At 45.4% G+C, this 18,365-nt stretch overlaps 1 pseudogene; it reads right to left on the bottom strand.

Annotated features, from left to right (window-relative positions):
• Positions 1 to 18,365, bottom strand: part of LOC124043171 — a 92,621-nt pseudogene that overhangs the window by 54,569 nt on the left and 19,687 nt on the right.

Below are 18,365 nucleotides of genomic sequence, written 5' to 3'. Positions count from 1 at the left end.
ATAAAAAAATCATACACACACTGTACACTGCCATAAGGGGAAAAAATCTACTGTCAATGATGTGTTATTGAGGTCACCACATGCCCATTAAACCCTGTCAGACATGGAAATTAATGGAAATCTAACCTCCGGAAGTGGAAATACAGATGGATACCAAATGCAAAACAACCAACAACTTCTCTTTTAGTATGAGAGGATAGAAATCTAAGAGGCTTTCTCATCAAAGTTTCATTTCATTGCTGTTCATCACACTTTCTGCGTGTGACCTCTTTAGAATTGGATTCTACATTATTAGTCACTGTTATTGCTTCAGCAAGTAGTCAATCCCTGAGCATTCTCTACCAAAATCTGATCAAATTTGATCAAACTCTTCACCTGTAATGTCAAAGTAGACCATCTGCTAATAGATCTTGGCTTCCTGTGGTTTGAAAATGATGTTGACATCTGAGGTGGTGTTTGGCCAAATGTCCTCCTCCTGCAGGCAACAGAAAGGCTACCTTAAACACTATGCCTCTTACAGTATCAAACATGATTACTGATATCCTGCTGGTGTAGAAACTGGCATAGCTTGTCTTTGTCATGTAAGTAAGATGTTGTATATTTTTAATTTGTCAAGTGTAGAGTAGCTCAATGATATAATGCTGGTGATATACACTACTTCAGCAATAAGGCCTGAGGTATGGTATATTGGCCATATACCACAAACCTGCAAGGTGCCTTATTGCTATTATAAACCGGTTACCAACATAAATATAGTTTTCCGTCATATCTGTGGTATATTGTCTGATATACCATGGCTTTCAGCCAATCAGCATCCAGGAGCTTGGTTTATACACTGAATAAAAATATAAAAAATATAAATAAAAAATATAAATAAAAAATAAAAATATAAATGCGACATGCAACAATTTCAAAGATTTTACTGAGTTACAGTTCATATGAGAAAATCAGTCAATTGGAATAAATAAATTAGACCCTAATCTATGGATTTCACATGACTAGGGACACAGATATGCATTTTTGGTCACAGATACCTTTAAAATAGGTAGGGGCGTGGATCAGAAAACCAGTGTGTTTCTGGTGTGACCACCATTTGCCTCATGCAACTCGACAACTGTCCTTTACATAGAGTTGATTAGGCTGTTGATTGTGTCCTTTGAACTGTTGTCCCAATCCAATTATAATACTCCCCTAATCCAAGTATTATTCTTTATCATCAAAGACAACTTATGTCTGCTGAAAGATAAAGCTTCTGTCCAAATGATAGTGTCTTTATCAAATAGATCAAGTCATTCAGTGGAAAAGAAAAGCAGCTGGGTGTTAATGTAGTACTTAGAAAGACACTAATGTAATCGTAATCAGCAGACCTCTGGAGAGCAGAAGGACAAGTTTGCCTTAGGGTAACAGTGGGGTTCTGGCCTCACTCTGTGCTGACAGAGCACACCTCTTCAAGGTGCTATACAGAATACTTGGGTGCAGAGTTTGTCTTTGGGAGGCTTGGCTTTATTTGGAGGGTGTCTGTGTTTGTTTTCCACTCTTCCTTTCCAACTCTCTGACACAAAACCACATGACCAGACAGGAGAGTGAGACATCAAGGGCAAATGTTGGCGAGACTTCCCTGAGGACATAGTGTGCTTAACAAATGCCTGGGGAGAGTTGGGTGTCAGGATGGATGAGAGAATGAGTGGCTGTCTCCCCAGGGGCATCTCAGTCCAACGGTCAGACTCCGAGACAGCAGGTGAGCTCAGGTTAGAGGCTGAACTGATCCAAGTGGCCTCGCCTCTGACTCAGCAAGGACAGTCTCCCTCTGTGTTTGTGAATACTGAACATATGGCTACTCATAAGTGCTCACACACACTGCCACATAAAAGAATTCAACACAAATTGGGATGAAAAATATGAAATTGAATATAGGAATATCCAGGGGACTTTTATAGCTGCTGTGGAGCAGTGCCTCACTGCTAGCTGCATGGCAAAATGATATGCAGAGAGAGTTTTAAATGTGTTTTTAAAGGTTGGAGTTATTTCATCAAAGTGCTAAAGTTTGTCTTCTACCACAGCTGAGTACTCCACGGAGACAGATGTGTCACTGTCACCAGAGGCTGGAGGTGTGAACCAGGCAACGGGAAAACAAAGGCCTACGCCCAACCACTGCAGACACCACACTGAGATATAGGGGTTGGTACAGAATGCTGGTACAGGGTATAATGCGATAAAGTGCATCCCTGAAATTAGTTATTAAAGTTTCCTTAGGGATTACAGGGCAAACCAAATAAGCATGAGGATACTATGGGAGGATTTTGGTATGCAAGTTGGCCTAGCTACTGCTGTGTAAAAAAACATGATGGCATGTGAGAAAACTATCCCTTAAATGCACTTTGCATGCACTTTGTGACTCACATACTGAGTAAAGTCTATAATCCCAGAGGGGGATTAGGTATCATGTAATTCAGCCTTGGTGATACTGTGTACTGTAGCGTAGCCTGCATTAGACCATAAGCTAAGACAAACACATTACGTTTGTTTAGACTGTTGATCAATGGGCATGGGCACCAAAGCTACTGTACCATAAACCATTGGACTCCCTATAAGAGAACATTTGCTATCAGCTCACAGTAAAATGCCCCCATCCTCCCTCCATCCCGTCTCTACATAGCACACCAGAGGTTCCACTATGATGTAGTTGTCTGAGAAGGACAGCCGTTTCTCCTTCAGCTGCCTGCGTCGGTCTTGGAAGGTGCGTGAGAGCATGGACAGGCGGAGTGGGGTCTGCGTCACACTCTGTCAGGAACTGATCCATCTCATCCTCCTCTTCCCGCTGCAGCTCGGAACAGAACCTAGATTCACTGCAGAGCAGAGAGATCCACAGCGAGAGAGAGTGAGTAGGGGATGAAGACAGAGGAGCATCTAAACAGGCTACATACAAAGGCGTTGATCTGGACCGACCATCAAGCTTTTCTGATGATCCATTAGCTAAGGGTCACTTTAGATGTTTGTTTTACAGTAAATCAATGTATGTTGATGTGTTGATCACGTTTACATTGGGATGTACATCATGGAGATGAACATGAACGGACATCCCACCTTAGCTTCTGCTGCTCCTCCTCCTGTTCAGTGGCACATCTCTTCCACTGATAGTGGACTATAGTATCACTCCTGTTCACTATGGAGACTGAGCTTTGGTTGGCCATGGAAATGTAGGTTGTCTCCACTATGACAGAGTTCCTAGCCAGCCTCACATTCACGTCTGTTGACACTCCATACAGACTGATGTAAACATCCTCCCCGGAGGAGAAACAACAGTCACACACAGCTACTGGATTATCTAACAACTCATTAAGAGTACTGTAGCTGGGCAATGTACATACACTGTATGTAGAACGTCAAAAGTACATGTGGGTAGATTCTAAAATACAGGCCTTTTCTATTAGTAATGGGGGGGGGAATTGATACAGTTACATTTCGGGATATTATTTTTGAGTTTTGGTTTAGCTGTACCTGTACCAAAACTCCAGTATTTTTCCTTTATAGTTTTTTCACCTTCATCTTCTTTTTAAATTGGGAGCAAATTTGTTAACAGCACTTTATTTCCATGACTGATGAAAACTTGTTTTCTCATGGCTCTCTGTGTAATTAGGTGACGGTGATGGTACGAGGGCCAGATTGGGAATTTAGCCAGGACACTCTTACGATACTGTAAGTGTAAGTACAATGGGATCTTTAGTGACCACAGAGAGTCAGGATACACGTTTAACATCCCATCCAAAAGACAGCACACTACACAGGGCAATGTCCCCAATCACTGCCATGGGGCATTTTTTTTAAACCAGAGGAAAGAGTGCCTCCTACTGGACCTCCAACACCACTTCCAGCAGCCGCTGGTCTCCCATCTAGGGACCAACCAGGACCAACCCTGCTTAGCTTCAGAAGCAAGCCAGCAGTGGAAAACAGGGTGATATGCTGTAATAAAATGACAGTATCGAATTGCAATACATAGTGTATCGGAACCAAAATATTGTGATTATTTAGTGCCGTGAGGTCCCTGTCAATTCACAGCCCTATTTTCTAAACAGTTCATTATCTGTCAGGACTTTATGGCAAAGCCACAAATGTGATGCTATAGTCTAGCACAGTAGTCTAGTGTTTCTTAAACCTTTTCTAAATGAGTAATTGACCATCCTCCCATGACCCAAATCGTCATCCAAAGACCCAAATTAAGAAGAAAATACTGTGTGATGATAGATTCTCATAACTGCAACCCACCTCTCACATGCCCAGGGTCCACCAGGGCCTATAGTTTCAGAAACCCTGGTCTAGCCAGTGGGCTACTGTTGGTCGGTGCTTCATAATTGGTCATGGAGATGGCGCTGTTGGATTAGCGTGACAGGTAGGCTATACTCTGTCTGAGCCATCCACAACAATTACAGAGTCTCTCTTGGACCAAGTGACACAAAACACATGGTTCCCACCGGAGCAGTCAGCTTACAGAATGAAAACAGAAAAACAATGCAAAAATCAGCCTGTGGAATATGTAAATACTTTGAGCATTTTGTTTTGTTTGGCTAGTTTGGATACATTCAAAACAGAACCATGGTGCTTTAGCAGAGATCCCAATCTGACCCTAACGAGTGAACCAAGACACAATTGAACCCCAAATTAAATAGACTGGTATTCAAATTGCATCCTGGATTTAAACAAGCAGGAAGCACTAGGCAGCCATCAAACTTTATTTAACCAAAATTAGTTTTGTGTTAGATTCAAGTAATACAATACAATTAAACCCAATGTGATGATGTGGATGATTATCTAATAGGCTTTATTATTATTATTCTTACTACAATTTATCCACAACGGTATAGTCACATTTAACATTATTCATATTTTCTTCAAGGCCAAATGAGCTAAATCCATCAATAAGAATAAACCTGTAACAGAGAAGCCCTACTTCAGATTTACAAACAAATGAAATGTCCCTCGGCTCCGCAGAGCAAGAGAGGGAGGAGGAGGAGGGGGGCATCTGAGTCCTGGTTCCTTGGAGAATGCACTGAGTAAACACATACTGAAAGTGCACATGAACAGTCTTTACCATTGCATCAATGACATACTGACTGACAGACTGACTGACTGACCAACTGTGGTAGATACTCTAGACAAATAGGCTAGACAGACAGGCTAGACAGACAGGCTAGACAGACAGGCTAGACAGATAGGCTAGATAGACAAACTAGACAGACAGGCTTGACAGACAGGCTAGACATATAGGCTAGACAGACAGGCTAGACAGATAGGCTAGACAGACAGGCTAGACAGATAGGCTTGACAGACAGGCTAGACAGATAGGCTAGACAGACAGGCTAGACAGATAGGCTAGATAGACGGGCTAGATAGACAAGCTATGCAGATAGTCTAGACAGACAGGCTAGACAGATAGGCTAGATAGATAGGCTAGATATACAAGGCAGACAGATAGGCTAGACAGACAGGCTAGACAGACAGGCTAGACAGACAGGCTAGACAGACAGGCTAGATAGATGGGCTAGATAGACAAGCTAGACAGATAGGCTAGACAGGCAGGCTAATAGATAGGCTAGACAGACAAGCTAGACAGATAGGCTAGACAGACAGAATAGACAGACAAGCTAGATAGACAGGCTAGATAGACAGACAGTCTAGACAGACAGGCTAGACAGACAGGCTAGACAGACAGGCTAGATAGATGGGCTAGATAGACAAGCTAGACAGATAGGCTAGATAGACAAATAGCCTAGACAGACAAGCTAGACAGATAGGCTAGACAGACAGAATAGACAGACAAGCTAGATAGACAGGCTAGATAGACAGACAGTCTAGACAGACAGGCTAGATAGACAGGCTAGATAGACAAGCTAGACAGATAGGCTAGACAGACAGAATAGACAAATAGGCTAGACAGACAGGGTAGACAGACATGAGTTCCGGTTCCGGTTGGAGCGAGTGGTCGCATCTGCACGTCGCTCCAACGGGTAGTATAACTTTTTCATTATATTTCATTATATCACAACGGTTTGATTTGTCTTATCTTAGCAATTTCTTCTCAGCTAGCTACATAGCCGTCTTTGTATCAAAGATAATTGCGTAATTATCGTATTTCGCCGTCCTAACGTAGTCTTCACTAGCCAGCTAGCTAACGTCCACTGATTAGCTGCACTGAGAAACTTTTACACTCAACTGAACGACTTGATTAGTTTAGTGTTAGCTACCTACATAGCTGTCTTTGCTGTCTTCGTATCATCGTATCATCGTATCCAAGATAATTGTGTTGTTTAGGTTTAGAGTGTGTAGTCTTAGAGTGATTATCTTAATTTACCGAGGTTAGCTAGCCAGCTATTTGTCGTCCTTAACGTAGGTGACTCTGCTAGCTAGCCAACAGCTAGCCAACGCTAGCCAACGTCTTCTGTATAGAACTCAACTACCCGGTCGCATTCACAGGTTGTATCACATTTTCACTTCATTTCATTACAGTACAACGGTTTGATTTGTTTGATCGTAGCTAGCTACTTAGCTAGCTACATAGCCAGTCTTTGTATCAAAGATAATTGTGTAGTCTAGAGCGATTTTCTAGGTTCGCTAGCCATCTATTGTCGTTCTTTTAACGCAACGTAACGTAAACAACACTGCTAGCTAGCCTGCTAGCCCCCGAATAGCAACACTGCAGAAACTATTACACTCAACGGAATGACTTGATTAGTGTAGTGTCAACAACGCACCCACTGCCAGCTGGCCTACTTCAGCAGTACTGTATCATTTTAATCATTTTAGTCAATAAGATTCTTGCTACGTAGCTTAACTTTCTGAACATTCGAGACGTGTAGTCCACTTGTCATTCCAATCTCCTTTGCATTAGCGTAGCCTCTTCTGTAGCCTGTCAACTATGTGTCTGTTTATCCCTGTTCTCTCCTCTCTGCACAGACCATACAAACGCTCCTCACCGCGTGGCCGCGGCCACCCTACTCTGGTGGTCCCAGCGCGCACGACCCACGTGGAGTTCCAGGTCTCCGGTAGCCTCTGGAACTGCCAATCTGCGGTCAACAAGGCAGAGTTCATCTCAGCCTATGCCTCCCTCCAGTCCCTCGACTTCTTGGCACTGACGGAAACATGGATCACCACAGACAACACTGCTACTCCTACTGCTCTCTCTTCGTCCGCCCACGTGTTCTCGCACACCCGAGAGCATCTGGTCAGCGGGGTGGTGGCACCGGGATCCTCATCTCTCCCAAGTGGTCATTCTCTCTTTCTCCCCTTACCCATCTGTCTATCGCCTCCTTTGAATTCCATGCTGTCACAGTTACTAGCCCTTTCAAGCTTAACATCCTTATCATTTATCGCCCTCCAGGTTCCCTCGGAGAGTTCATCAATGAGCTTGATGCCTTGATAAGCTCCTTTCCTGAGGACGGCTCACCTCTCACAGTTCTGGGCGACTTTAACCTCCCCACGTCTACCTTTGACTCTTTCCTCTCTGCCTCCTTCTTTCCACTCCTCTCCTCTTTTGACCTCACCCTCTCACCTTCCCCCTACTCACAAGGCAGGCAATACGCTCGACCTCATCTTTACTAGATGCTGTTCTTCCACTAACCTCACTGCAACTCCCCTCCAAGTCTCCGACCACTGCCTTGTATCCTTTTCCCTCTCGCTCTCATCCAACACCTCCCACACTGCCCCTACTCGGATGGTATCGCGCCGTCCCAACCTTCGCTCTCTCTCCCCCGCTACTCTCTCCTCTTCCATCCTATCATCTCTTCCCTCCGCTCAAACCTTCTCCCACCTATCTCCTGATTCTGCCTCCTCAACCCTCCTCTCCTCCCTCTCTGCATCCCTTGACTCTCTATGTCCCCTATCCTCCAGGCCGGCTCGGTCCTCCCCTCCCGCTCCGTGGCTCGATGACTCATTGCGAGCTCACAGAACAGGGCTCCGGGCAGCCGAGCGGAAATGGAGGAAAACTCGCCTCCCTGCGGACCTGGCATCCTTTCACTCCCTCCTCTCTACATTTTCCTCCTCTGTCTCTGCTGCTAAAGCCACTTTCTACCACGCTAAATTCCAAGCATCTGCCTCTAACCCTAGGAAGCTCTTTGCCACCTTCTCCTCCCTCCTGAATCCTCCGCCCCCTCCCCCTCCTCCCTCTCTGCAGATGACTTCGTCAACCATTTTGAAAAGAAGGTCGACGACATCCGATCCTCGTTTGCTAAGTCAAACGACACCGCTGGTTCTGCTCACACTGCCCTACCCTGTGCTCTGACCTCTTTCTCCCCTCTCTCTCCAGATGAAATCTCGCGTCTTGTGACGGCCGGCCGCCCAACAACCTGCCCGCTTGACCCTATCCCCTCCTCTCTTCTCCAGACCATTTCCGGAGACCTTCTCCCTTACCTCACCTCGCTCATCAACTCATCCCTGACCGTTGGCTACGTCCCTTCCGTCTTCAAGAGAGCGAGAGTTGCACCCCTTCTGAAAAAACCTACACTCGATCCCTCCGATGTCAACAATTACAGACCAGTATCCCTTCTTTCTTTTCTCTCCAAAACTCTTGAACGTGCCGTCCTTGGCCAGCTCTCCCGCTATCTCTCTCTGAATGACCTTCTTGATCCAAATCAGTCAGGTTTCAAGACTAGTCATTCAACTGAGACTGCTCTCCTCTGTATCACGGAGGCGCTCCGCACTGCTAAAGCTAACTCTCTCTCCTCTGCTCTCATCCTTCTAGATCTATCGGCTGCCTTCGATACTGTGAACCATCAGATCCTCCTCTCCACCCTCTCCGAGTTGGGCATCTCCGGCGCGGCCCACGCTTGGATTGCGTCCTACCTGACAGGTCGCTCCTACCAGGTGGCGTGGCGAGAATCTGTCTCCTCACCACGCGCTCTCACCACTGGTGTCCCCCAGGGCTCTGTTCTTGGCCCTCTCCTATTCTCGCTATACACCAAGTCACTTGGCTCTGTCATAACCTCACATGGTCTCTCTTATCATTGCTATGCAGACGACACACAATTAATCTTCTCCTTTCCCCCTTCTGATGACCAGGTGGCGAATCGCATCTCTGCATGTCTGGCAGACATATCAGTGTGGATGACGGATCACCACCTCAAGCTGAACCTCGGCAAGACGGAGCTGCTCTTCCTCCCGGGAAGGACTGCCCGTTCCATGATCTCGCCATCACGGTCGACAACTCCATTGTGTCCTCCTCCCAGAGCGCCAAGAACCTTGGCGTGATCCTGGACAACACCCTGTCGTTCTCAACTAACATCAAGGCGGTGGCCCGTTCCTGTAGGTTCATGCTCTACAACATCCGCAGAGTACGACCCTGCCTCACACAGGAAGCGGCGCAGGTCCTGATCCAGGCACTTGTCATCTCCCGTCTGGATTACTGCAACTCGCTGTTGGCTGGGCTCCCTGCCTGTGCCATTAAACCCCTTCAACTCATCCAGAACGCCGCAGCCCGTCTGGTGTTCAACCTTCCCAAGTTCTCTCACGTCACCCCGCTCCTCCGTTCTCTCCACTGGCTTCCAGTTGAAGCTCGCATCCGCTACAAGACCATGGTGCTTGCCTACGGAGCTGTGAGGGGAACGGCACCTCAGTACCTCCAGGCTCTGATCAGGCCCTACACCCAAACAAGGGCACTGCGTTCATCCACCTCTGGCCTGCTCGCCTCCCTACCACTGAGGAAGTACAGCTCCCGCTCAGCCCAGTCAAAACTGTTCGCTGCCCTGGCCCCCCAATGGTGGAACAAACTCCCTCACGACGCCAGGACAGCGGAGTCAATCACCACCTTCCGGAGACACCTGAAACCCCACCTCTTTAAGGAATACCTAGGATAGGTTAAGTAATCCCTCTCACCCCACCCCCCTAAGTTTTAGATGCACTATTGTTAAGTGACTGTCCCACTGGATGTCATAAGGTGAATGCACCAATTTGTAAGTCGCTCTGGATAAGAGCGTCTGCTAAATGACTTAAATGTAATGTAAATGTAGATAGACGGGCTAGGTAGAAAGGCTAGACAGGCAGGCTAGATAGACAGGCTAGATAGACAGACTAGACAGACAGGCTAGAAAGACGGGCTAGACAGACTCACACTTGAATTGTGTAGTAAAAAACATGTTGTGTCTTTTAAGATAGTTCCACAACAGGCTCATTAGTAATTAGTAGTCCACCCAGTGGGACCAGTCTGTAGTCAAGTAAACTGTCCCTGTGGAATCCCTTGCCCTTATTCCACAAATGTGAGTAAATACTTCCGTTAGTGAAATTGAAATAACAAGCAATTTATTCTTTGTTTTCCAATAAGAACCCTGAGACTACAGTATACCTAAATCCATTGCTGGAAAACAGTCCATCTGTATCAAAAATTATGTAAAGCCTACAGTACTCTACAGTACTCTACCCCATGAAATATTAGTCAAAGAACGATACATGTACTTAAGCCATTATATACACCTCCTGTAACCATGCATCTTTTATCTGCAAAATGAGGGATGCAGATTAGGCCATACAGTACAGTAAAATGATCTCATTAAAAAAATATCTTCAAAGAACTTACTATGAAGGATTGGCTTGACAGTTTGTCTCTGAAATAGGTGTCTCAGATCAAGTCAGATGAAGGACAACATCCAGGGATAAGAAGCTTTTTCATTAAGACATTCGTATCGATGTCACAACCTCATAAATCTATCCACTTTGTATTTGATCCACCAAGTTCTCCTGTTGAACACCGAAGTAGACGTGTTACAGTGGATAGACTGTGAGAATTCAGTGAAAGCACTCTGTTGGGACGCAGGGACAATGCAAGGTGGGTAAGCAAGCTAGCTACTATAGTTGCTGCCCAGATAAATAACTCAATGTTGTCTCAGGAGGAACCATGGATGGTTAATAGCATCTCTAGAGCAAATATACACTTAAAACCAGCATGTACACTAAGTGTACAAAACACTATGAACACTGCTCTTTCCATGACATAGACTGAACAGGTGAATCCAAGTGAAAGCTATGATCCCTTATTGATGTCACTTGTTAAATCCACTTCAATCAGTGTAAATGAAGGGGAGGAGACAGGTTTTAGAAGGATTTTTAAGCCTTGAGACAATTGAGACATGGATTGTGTATATGTGCCATTCAGAGGGTCACTGGTCAAGACAAAATACTTACGTGCCTTTGAACGGGGTATGGTAGTAGGTTTCAGGGGCACAGGTTTGTGTCAAGAACTGCAACACTGCTAGGTTTTTCACGCTCAACCGTTTCGCATGTGTATCAAGAATGGTCCACCACCCAAGGACATCCAGCCAACTTGACACAACTGTGGGAAGCATTGGAGTCAACATGGGCCAGCATCCCTGAGGAACACTTTCGACACTTAAAGTATATGCCCCGGCAAAATGAAGGCTCTTTTGAGGGCAAAAGGGGAGGGGGAGGGGTGTTCTTAAATGTTTTGTACACTCAGTGCATAATGACAAACATGCCTAAAGCCTATAGAATTGATATTATATTTTGTCAGGTGTCAGGTGCAATAAAGCTGTGATATACTTGTATGTCCTACAAAGAAAGAGAATAGAAAAGAGGGGGAAATGAAGGCACCATAATTATCGCTGACATCCTGATGCTATGACAACTGTTGACAGGCAAGGAACATTAGCCTCTCTCCCACACTGCTCAAGCCAATCTCATGCTTTCATCATCTCATTTTCTCAAGAGATTAATTCTGTACAGCCATCAGTTTCCAGGCTATGCAGAGGATATTTTAACCTCAGCTGATACTACTGCTGAAAGTTCTCCATTTGATTGCCCATGCTGCATTTCACAATAGACTGTGTGTGTGTGTGTGTGTGTGTGTGTGTGTGTGTGTGTGTGTGTGTGTGTGTGTGTGTGTGTGTGTGTGTGTGTGTGTGTGTGTGTGTGTGTGTGTGTGTGTGTGTGTGTGTGTGTGTGTGTGTGTGTGTGTGTGTGTGCTTGTGCCTGTGCCTGTGCCTGTGCGTGTGCGTGTGCGTGTGCGTGTGCGTGTGCGTGTGCGTGTGCGTGTGCGTGTGCGTGTGCGTGTGTGTGTGTGTGTGTGTGTGTGTGTGTGAGAGAGAGAGCTCCTGTAACGTTCTGAGTGTGATGGGTGAGAAGTCAGGCGCAGGAAGCAGAGAGTTCAGGGGAGTGCTACTTTAATGCACAATAAACGGTGAATATAAGCCAACCCAGGGCGTATAATACAACAAACGCCCCAAACAGGGGGACTTAAACTGTCCAGCAAAACCCACAAAATGGGAAAACACGTAACCCATAGACGTGCACACAAGTTTACACAAAACAGAAAGTCACAATAATTAATCCCGCACAAGGAACCAGGCGGGCCGGCTGACTAATAAAGCCTCACTAATTATACCCAACTCAAAACAGGTGCACTCAATAAACACATAAGGAGGGGGAGGAAATAATCAGTGGCAGCTAGTAGGCCGGCGACGACGACCGCCAAGCGCCACCCGAACGGGAAGGGGAGCCACCTTCGGTCGGAGTCGTGACAGCTCCTGTGCTTTCCTAAAAGAGTCTGGGCTAAACTCATCAAGAAACTGTCTCTTTGTTCCTAAATAAACACACAAAAAAAGTAAATATGAGCAGCGATAAGACAATAACTAATTCATTCATTCCAATAGTGGGTGGGGTTATATCCTTCCTGTTTGGCCCTGTCCGGGGGTGTCCTCGGATGGGGCCACAGTGTCTCCTGACCCCTCCTGTCTCAGCCTCCAGTATTTATGCTGCAGTAGTTTATGTGTCGGGGGGCTAGGGTCAGTTTGTTTATCTGGAGTACTTCTCCTGTCCTATTCGGTGTCCTGTGTAAATCTAAGTGTGCGTTCTCTAATTCTCTCCTTCTCTCTTTCTTTCTCTCTCTCGGAGGACCTGAGCCCTAGAACCATGCCCCAGGACTACCTGACATGATGACTCCTTGCTGTCCCCAGTCCACCTGGCCATGCTGCTGCTCCAGTTTCAACTGGCCTGGGCCCTAGGACCATGTCCCAGGACTACCTGACATGAGGACTCCTTGCTGTCCCCAGTCCACCTGGCCATGCTCCTGCTCCAGTTTCAACTGTTCTGCCTTACTATTATTCAACCATGCTGGTCATTTATGAACATTTGAACATCTTGGCCACGTTCTGTTATAATCTCCACCTGGCACAGCCAGAAGAGGACTGGCCACCCCACATATGCTCTCTCTAATTCTCTCTTTCTTTCTCTCTCTCGGAGGACCTGAGCCCTAGGACCGTGCCCCAGGACTACCTGACATGATGGCTCCTTGCTGTCCCCAGTCCATCTGACTGTGCTGCTGCTCCAGTTTCAACTGTTCTGCCTTATTATTATTTGACCATGCTGGTCATTTATGAACATTTGAACATCTTGGTCATGTTCTGTTATAATCTCTACCCGGCACAGCCAGAAGAGGACTGGCCACCCCACATAGCCCGGTTCCTCTCTAGGTTTCTTCCTAGGTTTTGGCCTTTCTAGGGAGTTTTTCCTAGCCACCGTGCTTTTACACCTGCATTGTTTGCTGTTTGGGGTTTTAGGCTGGGTTTCTGTACAGCACTTTGAGATATCAGCTGATGTACGAAGGGCTATATAAATAAATTTGATTTGATTTGATTTGAATAGCAAAGGTAGCCTGTCTTGAACCCAATGATAGCATTTCTCACCAGAATTGACTTTGAGGTTTTTTTCCTGTGTGAATATTGTTGCTGGTTTTTATCTAGCACATCAAAAGAACAGGAGAGAGTACCATTTCTTGTCTCCTGTCACCTAGCATCCAAGTATTCAGGCAGGAGCAAAGGTAGCAACCTGACCCCTGTTTTCATTATTGTGTTGATTTTAGGAAAATAACATAGCAGTGACTGGAGAGCTGGATTCATATATAACGAGATGGTTATCATATTGAATCTCAGTAACTAGCAGTCACACCCTTGAGCAAAGGAGGCTAATTTGTGACGCATCAGCTACAGTTCAATAAAATGTACAATATGTAAAGGTGTTCAAGATGAGGGTTTCTAGAGGGCAAAATAATAAATCAATAGATGGATTGATTAGAATAGATGGACACTGTATGTACAGTAACATCAGAGAGATAAATGCATTGCACCACTGCCAAAATTTTACCATGGTTAAAATGATATGTTCATGGGTCAAACATGTACTACTTGTCCGGTACTTCTTGACAAGACACTTATGACTTTCTGCCCAGAAATGTAAGTTTGAAGTCCCAATATGAGAGTGAAAGCCTGCAGTAAGGCTGCTCTCTGGCAGGCTCCATTCGCTGACTCCAGAGCGTAACCTCCAGATCAGCTTAATCTGAAACATAGATGAGAAGGAGACAGGGAAAGGTGCTAAATTAAAAATGATATTCAACTGATGGGCCTAAAGTGGTCTTTTAGAGCAGAGCACTTTATAAAACGTTAATGCTGCTGCCCTTCAGTAGACCTGGATGTTTATGCAGTGAGACAGCAGAGCACCAAGCACCACCTGAGGCAAACACACACACACACACACACACGCACACACTAGGGCTTGACATTCAGGGCTGCCCACTGGCCCACAGAGGTTTTGGAACCCCCCCTGGCCAGTTGATCATCCCCGTCAGTGGCCCATCATTCCTGTCAGTGGCCCATCATCCCCGTCAGTGGCCCATCATCCCGGTCAGTCGCCCATCATCCCGGTCAGTCGCCCATCATCCCGGTCAGTCGCCCATCATCGCGGTCAGTGGCCCATCATCCCCGTCAGTGGCCCATCATTCCTGTCAGTGGCCCATCATCCCCGTCAGTGGCCCATCATCCCTGTCAGTGGCCCTTCATCCCTGTCAGTATCACATGCATGCTGCACACATAGCCTATAGCCTAGTTTGAATGTTCCAAATGATGATATATATCAGTAAATGCTAAGGCAAGAATGGGTATGCAAACCAGGTATAAAAACATCAGTCTTGAACCTGACCAAGCATCTCTGGAGAGATCTGAAAATAGCTGTGCAGTGACGCTCCCCATTCAACCTGATAGAGCTTGAGAGGATCTGCACAGAAGAATGGAAGAAACTCCCCAAATACAGGTGTGCCAAGCTTGTAACGTCAAACCCAAGAAGAATTGAGGCAGTAATCACTGGTGCTTCAACAAGGTACTGAGTAAAGGGTCTGAATACTTATGTAAATGTCTAAAACCTGGGTTTTACTTTGTTATTATGGGATATTGTGTCGAGATTGATGAGGGGAAAAAACGATTTAATACATTTTTTAATAAAACTGTAACATAACAAACTGTGGAAAATGCCCGGGGGTGTGCAATTGTCAAGTTGACTTGAATGCCAAGACCTGCACACACTCACACATGCATGCACACTCACACCAATCAAGTACTCCTTTGTCTGTTATAGGTTTACTGTATCTCACACAGATAGAGTTCTCCATCACATCTTGCATGAACCTTTTTAGCAACTTTAATGTTTGTTTTTAATTTTAATTTTACCCCTTTTTCTCTCCAATTGGTAGTTACAGTCTTGTTCCATCGCTTCAACTCCCTTACGGACTGGGGTGAGGCTGAGGTCGAGAGACATGCGTCCTCCGAAACACAACCTTGCCAAGCCACACTGCTTCTTGACACACTGCTCGCTTAAACCGGAAGCCAGCAGCACCAATGTGTCGGAGGAAAGATTGTCCAACTGGCGACTATGTCAACGTGCATGCGCCAGGCCCGCCCCAGTGCGAGGGGACAAGGACATTCCGGCCGGCTAAACCCTCAACTAACCCGGATGACGCAGGGCCAATTGTGCACTGCCTCATGGGTCTCGCAGCCACGGTCCAGCTGCAACACAGCCCGGGATCGAACCTGGGTCTGTAGTGACACCTCAAGCACTATGATGCAGCGCCTTAGACCGCTGCATCACTCGGGAGGCCCAAACAACTTCATTTCTACCAAAGGATTTAATTTCTACCAAAGACTTGTCACAATGATTAAGTGATAAAGCGGACTGCTCTAAATCCTACATCAACCCTGGATTTCACCATAGCCTAAACACTTTTTTTCAAATTGTATTAACACTGCAATCACCTCTGAATTCCACATGGTCACTTCTCCAGCACACGCATCATCATCACAATCACAAACATAGGACAGTTTAAGAGCTCTAATTAAAATAAAATAAAATTACATCCATTTACAGTCCGGCTGGAAAAGAAAGCAGTTCTATTAATATCTCAAACCATTAACTAGTATAATCACACAAAGAAATCAAGAGAGAAGTGTCTCCAGGGGCTGATAAAGCCCGTTCTAACTGGGCTGAGCACACTGCTGTAAGAACAGATAACACCCTCACCCCCAGCCATCCACACTCATAAATCTGTTAATAGGATATGCATAGAGGGTGTTTTCCCTCTATTCTAGGTGCAACCTGTGTGAAAGAGCAGAGATTAAAGACTGTGTGGATAAATGCTCCTGAAATGATTAGCACTGTTTTACCATTCCTGCTGCAGGGTCATTAGGGAGGGGATATTTTATTATTGTGTTCACAGCGAATGTATGGTAAACAGATTCATCCTTTTAGTTCCACTACACTTGATGTAGCTGATTATCTTTATGCAAAAATACTTATGTAACATGAGTGTGTGCGTTCATGTGTTTCTGTAAAGTAACTTACTACTTACTTACTGTAGAGCTAGTACTTGTGTGCTAGCCTATTGCAAAGTGAGTTGGTCTATCGGTTGGGATTCTGGGGGAGGGGTGTATAATGAGTATGTTTTGTACTTTGTAGGGGGAATTTTGTAGATGGTTGTAGAGTATAGATGCGTGGGTAACATCTGTATAATGCTGAATGTTTCCCTAACATTTGAAAAGTTCCAGAAGATACTGAACCTCTGCTAGCCAGACCTGTGTGGCGTAGCTGGTGCTTTAGAGTAATGGTCTGGCATGTGTATGGTAGTGAAGCAGCAGGTCCTCGTTGTGGTCTCTTTCAGTCTTGGGAAGGAAGTCCACCCTCACCTGGATGCTCTCACTAACATCAATGGAGGGGGCTACACTGAGAAAGGGCTTGACAGAACAAAGGCATGAACAGGCAGGATTGGTTGGTTTAGCATAGGTTAGATTAGAACAGACTAGAGGCTGGAATAGACTCCTAGCATAGATCATATCTCACCTGTGTGTGCTAAGCTGGAACTGGGCCTCACTTTTGCACAATGTTGCGCACTAGCAGGGTCGGCAGTGAGGAGCCCTTCACAGGGCACAGAGAGAAGTGCAGCTGGTAAGGGAAGTCTAGAATGGTCCACGCCATCCTAGAGAGGTTACTTAAAAAATTCCAAGGACAACGGAGGTAGATTTCAGATTCAACTTTGATCAGTTTCTTATGTACTTCCTGATTAATGGCTTGCGCCTCAAGTGGTGCATGAAGGACATGTCCTGATCGGGAACATCTAGTTACTATATAACACATGCATAACTGAAGGTTCACTGCTGCTCCAATTGTTCAAATCATTATAACATTACGAAAAGTATGCTTTTTCCTTGAGAAGCTGTCATCCAAACAGACCTCATCGCTCACTATTGTCTCCATACTGATGAGTTGCTTCAAGGCCTGATTATGTTGCCAAGGGCCCTGAGCCTCTCTCTCTCTCACACACACACACACACTGTTATAGTATAGCTACAGCACTCTGTATTCATGTGCAAACAAAGCAAAGCAGATTACCAAGCCATATAAGAGCCTGGAGAATGGAAGCTAATGGAGAGAGGGTAGGCGGTAGTGGAAACATTTCCTCTCATGCTCATCAAAGCACACTCTCTGATAGAATTACATTGCAGAGGCGCATTAACAAGGAATATGAGCTTTGTCATTAATGTTTCACCGGGTTGTCATTACTGAATAGGAAATCTGAAGAATTGCAATCTTTCATTCAGACCAAATGTTATGAATGAGACTGGTTTCATAACTAGGCCTACATTTCTTTCAGGAATTTTCAGAACATAAGAAAGCAGGTTTTCCTTTGAAATCAGACAGAGGTCTTTTTATGAGCATCAATCGATTGACTTAAGTTGTAATAAAGTTTGAAACTCTTTTGATTTGATCCATAGCATTTAAATAAAACGTAAAGGTTTATTACAGTGTTCCAACTGTTTGTTAAGTGTGTTGCCATGATTTAAAAAAATATCTTTGACAGTACCTTGTTCTCCTGAGGTGTAAAGAGGACATTGAATGTGGACTCCATCCCTGGTGCCACTTTTTTACATACATCCACTGGACTGACCAATTTGAAATCCAGGGAGTCGTCCTCCACCACCTTCACCAGCCGTGGACTCAGGAGACCAGACACACACGCACGCACACACACACACACACATACAAACCCACAT

The sequence above is a fragment of the Oncorhynchus gorbuscha genome, linkage group LG01, assembly GCF_021184085.1.
Source record: "Oncorhynchus gorbuscha isolate QuinsamMale2020 ecotype Even-year linkage group LG01, OgorEven_v1.0, whole genome shotgun sequence".
Taxonomy (NCBI): Eukaryota; Metazoa; Chordata; class Actinopteri; order Salmoniformes; family Salmonidae; genus Oncorhynchus; species Oncorhynchus gorbuscha.
The sequence above is the reverse complement of the archived record's forward strand: the minus strand, read 5'-3'. Positions and strand labels throughout refer to the sequence as shown.